Genomic DNA, 13,974 nt, shown 5'->3' with positions numbered 1-13,974 from the left:
ATCCAGCCTTGCAGCAGATGATTAATGATGTGCTGCACACAGAAACACAGAAACATGGTCACCACTATGAAAGAAGGTAAAGGAAGAAAAACTCCCAGGAGAAGTCAAAGGAAATCCAAAGTAAAAAATAGGAATATTTTTGGAAAAATGGCAGAGCAAAGTCGTTACTTATCAATAGTCACCTTGAATGTAAATGGCCTCAACTCTCCAGTTAAAAGATACAAACAGACTGAATGGATTAAAAACAAAAACCCATCCTTTCGCTGCCTACAAGAAATGCAATTCACCAACAAATATGCATGCAGACTGAAAGTGAAAGGATGGAAAAAGATATTCCATGCTAACAGAAACCAAAAAGCTGATATACCCATCCTAATATAGGACAGAATAGACTTTAACACTAAAACTGTTAAAAGACTCAAAGAAGGGCACTATATAATGATTAAGGGATCAATTCAACAGGAAGATGTAACTATTATAAATGTATATGCACCTAATTACAAGGCACTGGGCTATTTAAAAGAAATGTTAATGGATCTAAATGCAGACGTAGACTCCAATATAGTAGTAATGAGGGATTTCAATATCCCACTTTGACCAATGGATGGATCAACCAGACAGAAAATCAGCAAGGAAACAGCAGAGTTAATTGACACTATGGACCAAATGGACTTAACATATATCTACAGATCCTTCCAGCCTACATCTTCCAACTACACAGTGATCTTGTAGTACTGAATTTACAGTTGGTTTAGAATGTATCCTGATGTTAGATAACATTTTTTATTTTATTTTTTTTAGCCTTACCAATAATTCTTGGATTGTGGGACTCCTGGCTCAGCTGGAGCAAATAAACACTAAATCAGCAGAATCGGATACTGCCAGATATGTCACATCAAAGATTCTTCATCTTGCTCAAAGTCAAGGTAAACTTGAGTCTCTCCTTTTCTTTTTGGAGTGATTTCTAAAAGTTATTTCAAAGTAGATGCTAGGAATGTTCAAACTTGATAAATCTGTGACTTTCTATAAAAATTGAACTTTATTAAATTGGTTTAACAAGTAGAAAACTGAAGAACTTTGGAAGAGATTGATCCTCAATACATTATTTTTTCAAGATTTATTTATTTGAAAGTCAGAGTTTCACAGAAAACAGAGAGGCAGAGAGAGAGAGACAGGTCTTCGATCCACAAGTTCACTCCCCAATTGGCTGTAAAATTCAGAGCTGAGCCTTTCCAAAGGCAGGAGTTCTTCCAGGTCTAGTATATTGGTATAACATTATTTGGACAAGTTGAATAAAATCCATGTAATAATCTCAGTGGATATTAACAATAAAAGACTTTGTTAACATTCCAAAACCTGTGCTTGATTTCTGTGTGTGTGTGTATGTGTGTGTGTCTCACAATAAGGGAAAAATCAGCAACTAGCTTAATATTTACTGGCAACACTTTAATGGCATTTCTGTTAAAATTAAGGTCCAGACAATTCTCAATTTTTTAAAAAAGATTTCTTCATTCGCAAGAGTTATAGAGAAAGAAAGCAAGACACAGAGAGAAAGAGAGAGAGAGAGAGAGAATTGGTGCCCATATGGGATGCTGACACTGCAGGTGCCATAGTTTGGGCAGGGGGCTCAATTCACAATTGTTAAAAAAAGTTATTTATTTGAAAGGCAGAGTGATACAGAGAGGAACCAATCGAAAGGGAAAGAGATCTTTCTGTCTGCTGGTTCACTCCCCATTGGCTGCAATGGCTGGATCTGCGCCGATCCAAAGCCAGGAGCTGGGAGCTTCTTTCAGGTCTCCCCCCATGGGTACAGGGGCCAAAGCACTTGGGCCAACTTCTGCTTTCCAGGCCACAGCAAAGAGCTGGATTGGAAGTGGAAAGCCAGGACTCAAACTGGCACCCATATGGGATGCCGGCACTGCAGGTGGTGGCTTTACCAGCTACGCCATCGTGCCATGATGACTCAGGTGATTGGGTCCCTGCCACCTGTGTGGAACATGTGGATTGAATTCCCAGCTCCCAGTTTTGGCCCTGGCTCTGCCCCTGTGATTGCAGACATTTGTGGAATGAATCAGTAAATGGGAGCTCAGTCAGTCTCTATCTTTGCCTCTGATAATTAGATAAAGAGTTAAAGAGATGTATTTGAAATAAAAATACTAGCATAAGAATGTTTGGAGCCAGTGCTGTGTCATAGTGGGTAATGCTGCTGCCTGCGATGCCAGCATCCCATATGGATGCTGGTTTGAGTCCCTGCTGCTCCAATTCTTTTCTTTCTTTTTTTTTTAAGATTTATTTATTTATTTGAAAGTCAGAGTTACATACAGGCATTAAGAGAGGCAGAGAGAGAGAGAGAGAGAGAGGTCTTCCATCTGCTGATTCACTCTCCAGTTGGTCACAATGGTTGGAGCTGCACTGATCAAAAGGCAAGAGTCAGGAGCTTCCTTTGGGTCTCCCACGTGTTGGCAGGAGCCCAAGGCCTTGGGCATCTTCTACTGCTTTCCCAGGCCATAGCAGAGAACTGGACTGGAAGTGGAGCAGCCGGGACATAAACTGGCACCCATATTGGATGCCGGCACTGCAGGCAGTGGCTTTACCTGGTATGCCATAACATCGGCCCCTGATCCACTTGTGACCCAGCTCCCTGCTAATGCACTTGGGAAAACAGCAGAAGATGGCCCTAGTCCTTGGGTCCCTGCACTGACCTGGGAGATCTGGAAGAAGCTCTAGCTCCTGGCTTTGACCTGGCTAGACCCAGCAATTGCAGCCATTTGAAGAGTGAGCCACTGGATACCCACCCCTTTTAACTCCATCTTTTTTTTTTTGACAGGCAGAGTGGACAGTGAGAGAGAGAGACAGAGAGAAAGGTCTTCCTTTTGCCATTGGTTCACCCTCCAATGGCCGCCGTGGTAGCACGCTGCGGCCAGCGCACCGCGCTGTTCCGATGGCAGGAGCCAGGTGCTTCTCCTGGTCTCCCATGGGGTGCAGGGCCCAAGCACTTGGGCCATCCTCCACTGCACTCCCTGGCCACAGCAGAGAGCTGGCCTGGAAGAGGGGCAACCGGGACAGGATCGGTGCCCCGACCGGGACTAGAACCCGGTGTGCCGGCGCCGCAAGGCGGAGGTTTAGCCTGTTGAGCCACGGCGCCGGCCTAAAAGAAAGATGTTGATAGTATTTATTGCAGTATTATTTGTAAGATCAAAGATCAAGAGACAGTGTAAATATCCATCGAGAGAATGGTTAGATAAATTTTAATATAGTCAAACTAGAGCTTGATAGCCATATTATGCAAGTGTTATCAATAATAAATTAAATATGGTGGGTCTTGTAATCCTAACAGCCAGGCTCACCCACAACCAATTTAATCATCATTGTTAATGCTTTCCATGTGACTGCAAAATTGAAAGCCACTGCTCTAAAGCAGAGAATGCCAAGCTTATTAAGTGAGGGGCCAGATAGCATATGTGTTGGGTTTTGTGGGCCATATAGCCTTTGTCACATTTACTGCACTCTGCCCTATAGCACAGAAACAGCCATAGATGACCCATAAATGGACAGGTATGGCTATGTTCCTATAGACTTTGTTAATGGACACTGAAAAAAAAATATCACATGGAACATAATGGTTCATTGGTGGAAGTATATGAATTGTCCTGGAGGCCTACATGTAATATATTGAATAAACAGCAAGTCCCTTTGGTTCATGTAACTCTGTAGGTATAGCCTTGTTTTTGTACAGAATCAGCAATTATATGTGTTGTTTGCAGGAACAGGCCATGCCCACACACATAAAGGAAAGCTGCCTTACACCTTGTTGGCAATATTGTTGCACCTTGTTGGCATCAGCGGACTAGATATGGAGAGAAATGAAGTGTGAACTCTTGCTTTGACTTTAGTTGTTGTATACTGTTAGAATTGTTACAGCAGGCACACATGTGTATTTAAATGATTAAAAGAGCAAACTGACTGGCTCTGCAGCTCAATAGGCTAATCCTCCACCTCCGGCGCTGGCACCTTGGGTTCTAGTCCTGGTCGGGGCACAGGATTCTGTCCCAGTTGCTCCTCTTCCAGTCCAGCTCTCTTCCATGGCCCAGGAGTGCAATGCAGGATGGCCCAAGTGCTTGGGCCCTGCACTCGCATGGGAGACCAGGAGCAACATCTGGCTCCTAGCTTCGGATCAGTGCATTGTGCCAGCTGCAGTGGCCATTGTGGGGTGAACCAATGGAAAAGGAAGACCTTTCTCTCTGTCTCTCTCTCACTGTCCACTCTGCCTGTCAGAAAAAAAAGAGCAAACCAACTCGTGCAGTGCACCTTATTCAAACTGTTGAAACAAAATTTCCACAGTTTGCTCTTAGTGTTTCTTGGATTCATTACATTTTCTGTCTTTAATATTGGATTACTTATTTGCAGTATGCACAATACCTCCTGTAATTTGTCTTTATTTTTTGCTAAAAATATTTATTTATTTCATGCAAATGTTCTAATTTTAATTTGTTGGCAACATTTTCTTATTATTAGTTTCTACAGAATGGGAGGGGCTGTCCCCTCTTCATTCCTGATTTTGGTACTTTGATTCTTCTCTCTTTTTTGCTTGGTCTGAATCACCAAGGTTGATTTTGTTCCATTTTTTCCCCCAGGGGACATTAACAATATTCAGAGACTGTTCATAAAATGCTTTTTGGGGGTGTTGCAACTGGAACATGTTGGATAGAGATCAGAGATGCTGTTAAACATTATACAGTGTATTGCATGCCTCTCTGCTCCCCTGGCAAGAAAGGATTATCTGCTTAAAATTTCAACGAAGCTGAGGCTGAGAAACCCTGGTATAGCAAAATTCAGTATTATGTGAAAGAACCAATATCTGGTTTATTGATTTTCTCTGCTTTTCTGTCTTATTGATCTTAGGTTATTGGTTCTGAGGCTTTTCTTTTGTCAACAGTGATTTGAGTGCATTCTCTAAGTGATATGATGTGTTTTTGTTTGAATTTGTTCAAAAAATGTTTGTTTGTGGTTTCTCTTGGACTCATGGATTATTTAGAAGTGTGTTGTTTAATTCCCTAGTATTTCAGGATTTTCCAAATTTCTTTCTTTTTTTAAAGATTTATATATTTATTTGAAAGTCAGAGTTACAGAGAGAGAGAGAGAGAGAGAGAGAGAGAGAGAGAGGGAGATAGGATCTACCATCTGCTGGTTCACTCCCCAAATAGCCACAATGGCAGGAGCTGGGCTGACCTGAAGCCAGGAGCTAAGAGCCAGGAGCTTCTTCCAGGTCTCCCATGCAGACACAGGGGCCATCTTTACTGCTTTCCCAAGCCATAGCAGAAAGCTGGATGGAAATTGGAGGAACCAGGATTCGAACTGAGAGCCATATGGGATACTGGCACTGCAGGTGATGGCTTTACCCATTATACTACAGCGCCAGCCCCCTCCCCCATTTCTTTTTGTTGATTTTTAATTTAGTTTTATTATACTGTCTGATTTATTGAGATATTATGATAGTGATGAGATATTATGATAATGTATGGTCTTCTTTGAAGAATGCTCCATGTATACTTGAAAAGAATGTGTGCTCTGCTGTTACATTATCTGCTGAGTGGAGTACTCTGTAAATGTCAGGTCAAGTTGGTTGATGCTGCTGTTCTTCTATACCCTGTTCATTTTCTGTCTGGGTGCTCTATGAGTTCTTACGAGCTGGGTATTGAATTCTCCACCTACTACTCTTGAACTCTTTTTACCTTTGGCAGTTTTGGGCCCATCCCTTTTGTTAGACTCTGCTGTTGCCTATGTAGATCTTTCATCTCCAGCTGCTTTGACTCTTTCATTGTGATGCAATCTCTGTCTTTGTCTCCAGTAGTATTTCTAGACTTAAAGGCTGTTTTGCCAGATAAAAACATAGCCAGTCCAGCTGCCTCCGGATTCCTCTTTGCATGTTACACTTTCTCCATTTTACTTTGAACCTGTTTGTACTTTGCATCCAAAGTATGTTTATTGAAGATAACGTATTATTACATCTTGCTTTTTATCTAGTTTGAATGTTTGGTGCTTTTAATTTAAAGTACTTATTGATATGATTGGAATTATGTCTGCCATTTTTGATATTTGTTTTCTAAATGTTTTAGGTCTTTCAAATTCTCATCCTTTGCTCCTTCTTTTGTGTTATGTGTTGATTTTTTTAACTTGAAAATTTTAGTTCTTAGTCATTAAAATATGCATCATATTGCAGTGTATTCCAGCCTAATTCCAATAAACTATGGAAATTTTTTTCCAGTACAGCTTTTTTTCCTTCTCACTCCTTTATGTTATGTTATTAATGCTGTATGTATTCTGTCTTTACATGTCAGAAAAACAATAATGCAGTGTTATAATTATTGCTTATATTAACTATGCCTTCTAAAGAAGCCAGGAGAGAACAGTGGGAAGCCAAGTACATATTTCTGAAGGGAGGTCTGGATATGAGCCAGTGGATTGGGAGTGTAACGCAGTTATCTGGGAGGAAATACAGGGTGAGGAAGGAGAGGTTTGTGTCCTGGGAACTGTCCCAGGTTTAGATACGGCTGTGAGAGGTGTCTTATGAAGATATTAATAGGCAATTATATTTATGATTTTTATGTGTTATTGATGCTTACCCTTTTATCACTAGGGGAAGTTCCTTCTTATTTCTGGCGATTTGCTTTATTTTGAAATTTATTTTGTCTGATACTAGTATTAAAGGACGAAACTGTTCACAAGAATGTCACCTTCCCACCCCCACAATGATCTTTCTCTATCTAGCCTCTGCAAAACTGCTTGCAAAACTAGATAAGCAAAAGGCCTCCAAGGCTTCTGGAGAGCCCCTGGTGCCAAGTTCCCTTGGCAACCAGACCAGATAAAACCCACTAAGTCTCTTCGCAAGAACAGACCATTGCCCTGTTTGCTTCATTAATGTGACCTGTCTCTGTAGAGGTATGCTCTGTCTCCTTTTTCCATCTCTTTTCTGAGGGTACGAAAGGACAGAACCCTGAGCTATTCCAGGCCTACCACGTACCCTCAGCTTTCTTACCTTATTGTCTGTATAACAGCTTTTCCAGTCATCAAAGTTCACCACCTCTTTCCTTCTTCCTCTGTCTCCTCCTCTTTCCTCTTTCATTTGCAGTCTTTTCTGTATTTTTGAGTCCAAAGACCATCTGTAAACAGCGTATCGCTGGATCTTTTCTTTTTTGTTTTGCAAAAGAAAATTCCAGTTTGACAGTCTCTGCCTTTTAATTTGAATATTTACTCTAATTGTTGATCAGAGTTAGGCCTGATATTGCCCAGCCTTATTATTGATTTTTAATATTTTGAGAGTTCTTGCTGTCTATTTAGATAAAAACTCTGAATATCAGCTGAAAGAAGCCAGGTGAATGGTAAGTGTTTCACACTGATTCAGTGGGAGAAATGCACAGGAATGTGAGGGCTCTAATTAGGGGAGAAGGGAGACTAGAAGCACAAGCTGGGTCCAGACCAGGCAGAGAGCAGGCCGGGAACCATGTGGAGCAGAGCACCCAGGCAGGAAGGCAGAGGCAGTGGACAGCAAGGGAGGGGCCCACCATGCTCCAGGCTTTTATTCACTTCATAGGGGGAGTGGTTACGTAGTCTGATTGGCAGGTGGACATATAGGTGAGGTCAGGCAGGGGCCTGAGATCACAGAAAGGGCAGGGGGAAGGCGTGGTCTCCAGCTCACCCATCTAATCGATTTAATCTAATCTGCCTGCCTATACCAGGCCTACAATTTTGTGGTTTTCTGTTTCTTCTTTCTGTTTTTATACTCCTTTCTTCTTGCACTACATACTTTTGGATTATTTGAACATTCTTAAGGATCATGTTTTAATTTATTTGGTGACTTCATGCTTATTACTCTTTTGCATTTGAAAAAAATGTCACAAATATAATTAGCTTCTCACAGTTTACTTAGGAATAATTTTGTAACCTTCTGTAACATATGAGGACATTAGAACTGTTTTTATTTATTTACTTGAAATGCTGAATTACGGAGAGGCAGAGACAGAGGCAGAGAGCAAGGGAGAGAGATCAATTGATCGATCGATCGATCCTCCATCTGCTGGTCTGTTCTCTGAATGGCCGCAATGGCCTGAGCTGGGCCAATCTAGAGCCAGGAGCCAGGAGCTTCCTACAGGTCTTCCACAATGGGTGCAGGGAACCAAGCACTTGGGCCATCTTCTACTGCCTTCACAGGCCATGGCAGAGAGCTGGATCAGAAGTGGAACAGCCAAGACTCAAACTGGTGCCCATATGGATTGGTGCCCATGTGGGATGCTGGCACCACAGGTGGTTGCTCTACCTGCTCTGTCACAGTTCCAGCCCCCATTAGAATGTTGTTAACTCTATCATTCTTCAACTGCCATTGTATAAATCACATCTGTATACTTTATGTCTCCTGTAAGACAATTTGTGTTTTACCCAGTCACGCATATTTTAAAGACAATAAAATGAAAATGAAGGGTAGTTTTTTGTTTACAGAAATATTTACCTTATCTGTCCCTCTGCCTTTCAAATAAATAAAAAATAGAAAATAATTTTCTCAATTTCTTTACAAAAGATAAGAGTCCAGTGCTGTGGCCCAGCAGGTTAAAACTGTGGCCTGCAGCGCCAGCATCCTATATGGGCACCGGTTCATATCCTGGCTGCAGCACTTCCAATCCAGCTCTGTGCTATGACCCGGAAAAGCAGTAGAAAATGGCCCAAGTCTTTGGGCCCCTGCACCAGTTTGGGAGACCTGGAAGAAGCTGCTGGCTTCAGATCAGCTCAGCTCTGGCCGTTGTGGCCATCTGGGGAGTGAACCAGTGGATGGAAGACCTCTCTCTTTCTCTCTCTCTGGCTCTACCTCACTCTGTAACTCTTTCAAATAAATAAAATGAATCTAAAAAAAAAGAAAAAATTTAAATGCCATAGTTTAGTGAAGGATTTTTTTTTAATTTAATAATGAACATACTGTTGGCCTGAACAAGTGCACTTTCAAGTGGTAGGGTGAGAGCGAGGTTTCAGTGTGTTGTAATGTGAGTGGTGATGAATTTATGATGGGGATTGTAGAGGGCTTGTTGACGGCACTCCACTGAGACAGAAAGGCGATGGGAGTAGGGGAGGAAAGGTAGACTAAGGTCTGGTAAGTAGTGGGATAATGGAAAACCTGGCAGGGAGTGGTCAGCATGTGGGTGGAGGCTGAAGTGACAGGTCCAGGTTCATGGGAATATGGAGAGGATGTGATCCAGAGCAAGGTGAACTGGCCTTCATGACCCTCACTGTGGTAGGATGGAATCCATAGCAAGGGGAATGGGCCATCATGACCCTCACTATGGAAAGGATGAATCCAGAACAAAGGGAATGGGCCTTCATGACCGTCTATGGAAAGGATGGATCCAGAGCAGGTGAACAGGCCTTCATGACCCTCACTATGGTAGGATGGGATCCAGAACAAGGAGAACAGGCCTTCATGACCCTCACTATGGTAGGATGGGATCCAGAACAAGGTGGCTGGGCCTTTCTGACCCTCACTATGGTAGGATGGGATCCAGAACAAGGTGGCTGGGCCTTTCTGACCCTCACTATGGTAGGATGGGATCCAGAGCAAAGAGAATGGGCCTTCATGACCATTACTCACATACTCTCCTGTCCACAGACTGTGGACGTGGAAATAATGGCCATTATGTGTACAGTGTTATCTGTGTTACCCAATTACTTTGTTTCAATTTCCTGAGGAGAAATGTAGGTGCTGAGTATTTGGAATTGAAGTCCAGAGATGTAAGAGGGAGGATTGAGGACTGATAGAAATTTTGGACTAGCCCTAGGCAAAGCAGATCTGACGGTGGCAGACAGGAGTGAAGATTTTTGAAAGAACAGTTTTATGTCCCCAAGTGGAGCTGGGTTTTCTGAATTTTTCATACTAACAGCCTTAAATTGGGAGAAGATATTCTTGTGGCATTATTTTTACTGATTTAGAGTGTAGAATTAATTTCTGCTTAAGGGTTTGTAATGGGAGGGGAGGACTTGGACTCTAAGGTATAGAGGAGGCTGGTACAATAAGGAAACAATATTGATAAATAAGTTTCAGTGAAGGTGACAGGTTAACATTTCTTATAAGGGGGCTGGCGCTGTGGCATAGTGGTTAAGGCCACTACCTGTGGTGCCAGCATCCCATATGTGTGCTGGTTTGAGACCCTGCTGCTCCACTTCTAATCCAGCTATCTGCTATTGCTTAGGAAGGCAGTAGAAGATGGCCCAAGTGCTTGGACCTCTTGCACTTGGGTAGGAGACCTGGAAGAGGCTCCAGGCTCCTGGTTTTGGATTGGCCCAGCTCTGGCCTTTGTGGCCATTTGGGGATTAAACTGTTGGACCTCTCAGTTGCAGAGATGCCCACTTGCTCGGGAGGATGCCCAAAGATCCAGACTCCAGACCAGTTGATGCAAAAAGCACGAGGTTTTTATTGAACGTTTGCGCAAACGGGCCCCCACCTCAGGTAGTGAGGAGCCCTGAGCAGCAGTTTCACACAGGTTATATAGGCAACGAATTAGCATATTCCTAATGCGCATGCGTAGGATTGGTCAGTTCAGAGGGACCATTAGCATATGGGAGAATGCTGGCAAAGAATGCTGGTGGAGAGTGCTGGTGGAAAATGCAGAGGTGGCACGGGATTGGCTGGTTTGGAGGGACAATTAGCATACCGGAGAATGCTGAGGGAGAGTGCTGAGGGAGAGTGCTGAGGTGTTACAGGATTGACTGGTCGCAGTGACATCATAAGTGCGCGCCTAGAGACTCTCCGAAGGGGAGGGGCAGCTCTGCTCTGGGCGTGCCCAGAGGTTTCCCGGAGGGGAGGGGCAGTTCTGCTCTGGGCGTGCCTAGAGGTTCTCTGAAGGGGATTGACTTTTCCTTCCCAGAGAACGTCCTGCCCGCTGGACTCTGGGGAGCATCTAAGCTCCTAAGAAGCCCCTGATATTTTCCCAGGCCTAGTTTCTTGTCCCTCTCCCCCATAAGGGTCCTTCATTACCTCCTTTTCTTTTTGCAGAGATGTTAATCCTAAAATCTATTGGACCACGGAGGTCTTTGAAGCTTGACACTGGTACTGTTGAGTCAGCACCAGGGTTTGGACAAGGAAAAGCCTCTCGTGGATAAACTGGAGCAACCTGTTAAGAATACATGGGCTGTCTCGTATAGTAACATTGTGGGTGACATTGCACAAGTGTCAGTGGGACAAGGGAGGATTTCCTACACAAGTACCTTGTCCCGACACCTCTGTAAGAGTGAGACGTGGCCGAAGGGGCAAGAGGCAATTATTTGCCTCTGTAGTGCCATTCCAGGTCCTGGGGACCGCGAGGCCCTCGTAATAAGGTGGACCTGGGCCTAAGCATAGCCAGCAGGACTTGGTCAGCTCCGGATTGGTCTGGTTGAGGGCCAGAAAGGCCCCTGTCAAAAGGTTAAACAGCCGCTGTCCAGTTGTACGGGGGCTTGAAGCGTTTGGAGTTAAACTTGCCAAGCTGGGCGAAAGGGTGGCTGGCGGGAGGGGTGGCCTGGGGAGAGCCTGCCTCACTGGAGGGAGGGAACTCTGTTCTTGCTGGACTGGGTTGGGTCCCACTGACTGGGGACTGGGAGCCATACACGCCCCAATAGTTAAGACTATTTCCAGGGATTTTTGTCAAATTATCCTGGTCAGGTACATCCCAGGTATCTAACCCAGTAACCAGTTGACATACGTCCGGGTATAAGGTGGGCCACCATGCCCCGGGGGTATGTAATCCACTAACAGACCAGGCCACCCATCCTGTGGATGAAATTACTTACCACGTTAACAATTGTGGAGCATGGGGATTGGAAAAACAATGGGGAAAGGCCAGGAACATCACAAATATTAGACAGTTTTTGAAAGTCAGCTTGAGCGGGTTCTGAGTGCGCTGGAGCTTCCATTTGGCTGGTCTATCCAGATCCTCGGGGCCCTGGGGGGTGGTGCTCGCATCACGTGTGAGGCGTGGACCCAAGCAGCGATTCCGTCGACCTTGAGAGCGGTGGGAGTTGTCAACAGCACAGTGAAGGGGCCTTTCCACCGGGGCTCTAGAGTCTTAGATTGGTGCCTTCGGACATACACAGCGTCTCCGATTTGGAAAGGATGTGGGATGGTTGTCGTCTTGGGTTGGTAGGCTGCTGCAAGAGGTTTCCAGACCTGGTTCTGGATGATCTGGAGCACTCTCAACCGGGCCTGTAATTTAGGGGCATCGGCAACGGAGTCACTGGCAAGGTCAAGCAAGCCTGCTACTGGTGGGGGCCCTCCATAAAGGATTTTGTATGGCGTCAGCCCGCAACGAGAGGGCGTGTTTTGGACCCGGAACAACACCATAGGGAGGAGTTGGACCCAGTCTTTAATGCCAGTCTCCAACGCTAATTTGGTCAAGGTCTCTTTAATTGCTCTGTTCATTCTTTCTACCTGTCCTGAACTTTAGGGTCTATAGGCACAGTGCAATTTCCAATTTATGCCTAATGCTTTGGCCACCAACTGACTTACCTGGAAGACAAACGCTGGGCCATTGTCGGACCCGATTACCTTAGGCAAGCCGAACCGGGGGAAGATCTCCTCTATGATCTTCTTGACGACCACCCAGGCGGTTTCCCGTTTTGTGGGGAATGCCTCAGTCCATCCGGAGAAGGTATCTACAAAAACTAGAAGATACTTATTCCCATAATTGCCCAGCCTTATCTCAGTGAAATCGACCTCCCAGTTGATTCCTGGTTGGTCTCCTCTTACCCTAGCTCCCTCCGGGAGCTTGAGGCGTCTGGCAATTACCTTGGCACACGGAACACAGGATTCAGTCACCTGCTGGACTAAAGAGTCAAGTCCGGGGATGTAATAAGACTGCCTATCTTCCTGTAAGGCTGCTTTTAGCTTTTTGTGTCCCAAATGAGTCCATTGATGGAGGTTGGTAATTATTTCTTTAGCCAATTGGTGTGGCAGGACTATTTTCTCTCCGAGCCTCCAAACCCTTATTTGTTCGTCATACTCCGCACCGAGCCGCTGGATCATATCTAAGTCTTGGTCCGAATAGAGGAAAGGTGGTTCCCTCGATACTTGGGTGGGCTCAGTTGTCTTTAACGGGAGCACCTGTTGGCTCAGGGCTGCCGCCCTAGTGGCCTCGTCTGCCATCCTGTTTGCCCTTGCTACGGGGTCGTCTCCTCGTTGGTGCCCGGGGCAATGGATTATACTCAACCTTTTGGGCAGGAACAGGGCCTGTAGAAGATCTAGGATTTCCTGCTTATTTTTAATGTCCTTGCCTGCCGAGGTTAAGAGGCCCCTTAGCCGGTATATCTCCCCATGTACATGGGCAGTGGCGAAAGCATACCGACTGTCTGTGTAAATGTTGACCTTTTTGTCTTGTGCCTGTTTTAAAGCTTGAGTTAAGGCTATGAGCTCGGCTTTTTGAGCAGAAGTTCCAGGCTTTAAGGCACTTGACCAGATAACGGTTTTTCCATCCACCACCTCTGCCCCAGCCCTCCGCTCACCATTCTGTAAAAAACTGCTCCCATCCGTGAACCAGGTCAGTTCGGCATCCGGCAGAGGCTGATCGGTTAGGACTTTTCGGGTGCCATGGGCCTCAGCCAGGATTTGGTGACAGTTATGGATTACCTGGGCCTGGGGCCCCAGTTCCGGGAGCAGGGTGGCCGGGTTAAAAGAGGTGGCAGTCCCAAACCAGACCCACTCTGAGTTTAATAACATAGTCTGGTAATGAGTTATCTGAGCATTTGAGAGCCACGGATCTGGTGGCTGGCGGATAACTGTCTCCACAGCATGAGGTGCCACTACGGTGAGAGGTTGGCCTAGAGTCAATTTGTCCGAGTCTTTCACCACAACTGCCACGGCCGCTATCATGCGGAGGCACAGAGGCCAGCCGGCTGCTACATTGTCTAGCTTTTTTGAAAAGTATGCCACCGGCTTTTTCCAGGGTCCAAGCATTTGTGTGAGCA

At 45.0% G+C, this 13,974-nt stretch overlaps 2 long non-coding RNA genes across 3 annotated transcripts in view; one reads left to right on the top strand and one right to left on the bottom strand.

The window, feature by feature from the left end:
* The window catches only part of LOC133754274 (uncharacterized), a 303,902-nt gene that overhangs the window by 72,966 nt on the left and 216,962 nt on the right, over positions 1 to 13,974 (bottom strand). The window lies entirely within an intron of this gene.
* Positions 1 to 13,974, top strand: part of LOC133754286 (uncharacterized) — a 31,955-nt gene that overhangs the window by 1,782 nt on the left and 16,199 nt on the right. Inside the window, exon 2 of the long non-coding RNA XR_009865180.1 lies at positions 802 to 926. This is a non-coding gene — a long non-coding RNA (uncharacterized LOC133754286). The remainder of the gene's footprint in view (positions 1 to 801; positions 927 to 13,974) is intronic.

The sequence above is a fragment of the Lepus europaeus genome (assembly GCF_033115175.1).
Source record: "Lepus europaeus isolate LE1 chromosome 12 unlocalized genomic scaffold, mLepTim1.pri SUPER_12_unloc_1, whole genome shotgun sequence".
Taxonomy (NCBI): domain Eukaryota; kingdom Metazoa; phylum Chordata; class Mammalia; order Lagomorpha; family Leporidae; genus Lepus; species Lepus europaeus.
The sequence above is the reverse complement of the archived record's forward strand: the minus strand, read 5'-3'. Positions and strand labels throughout refer to the sequence as shown.